The sequence below is a fragment of the Monopterus albus genome, unplaced genomic scaffold (assembly GCF_001952655.1).
Source record: "Monopterus albus unplaced genomic scaffold, M_albus_1.0 scaffold34.1, whole genome shotgun sequence".
Lineage (NCBI taxonomy): Eukaryota > Metazoa > Chordata > Actinopteri > Synbranchiformes > Synbranchidae > Monopterus > Monopterus albus.
The window spans coordinates 511,127-512,094 of NW_018127914.1; the positions used below are offsets into that span (position 1 = coordinate 511,127).

The 968-nt window shown below is 37.6% G+C and overlaps 1 protein-coding gene across 1 annotated transcript in view; it reads left to right on the forward strand.

The window, feature by feature from the left end:
• The window catches only part of dtnbp1b (dystrobrevin binding protein 1b), a 555,482-nt gene that overhangs the window by 509,054 nt on the left and 45,460 nt on the right, over positions 1-968 (forward strand). The gene's annotated exons all lie outside the window — the stretch shown is intronic.

Genomic DNA, 968 nt, shown 5'->3' on the forward strand with positions numbered 1-968 from the left:
CTGTGTTGCTAGTCTTGGCAAAGCAGCTGAAAACTGTAAATTCTTACATTTATCTCTCTGTACAGTATTTATTTGAAACACCTCTTTATTCATACTAAAAATTAGTGGTTTTAGGTTGTAGTTAAAAAAATAAATGGTAGGAATGAGCCACAGTTTTGCCTAAAAGCCTAAAACATGTCTTGTAACTTTTCTTCTTTCTCCTCAGCACACAGTAAGGCTGCCCTTTAGTGGTGGCACACAGCATTACACCAGTCATAACAAGTGTGACCCATTACTGCCTGCTAGTCAAATGAATGGCAATTTACTGGTACAAATAGCAATGTATGCACATGGTCACTATTTTTGTGAGCATGTGTAGGAAAGATTTGTATGTAAAAACGTATTTGAACGTATGAATAAAATCTGTAAACAAATTACGTTACACAAAACACTGAAAACAAGCATGTTTGTGAATATCTGTACTGAGGTTTAGTATGAATCACACCTGAACCTGATTGGACAGTGACAGTCCAATCACAGAGCAGAGTCAAATTGTCCAATCAGGTGGTAGCTGGGTTCTTCAAGTTGGTTTCCTGTTGCGGTTCTGCAAGTTTGGCTCTGTAGTAAAGGTTAAAGATGGACACAGCGGTAGCTGTACTGGTACTCAGGTGGATCGCATTAGAAAATCACAGTCAACATTTCATGTGTTGCGTTCTGTGTGTAGGCAGCGCGCAGGTGCTTCGCTGTTAACACAGTTGTCCAAATTTATGTTTTTTATTCCAGGTGGAATGCTTTATTTAGAGTTAGCCGAATGCTAATGTAGGACGTGTAATACCCCAGTTCTTTTATTGGACAGATCTGAATAATGAAGGAGTCCATCTTTCTTGATTGTAGTGCTGGTTTATTTACTATATATATATACTGTATATATATATATATATATATATATATATAAAAGAAGTACAGAGCAAAACCCAGGGCACCCCTCC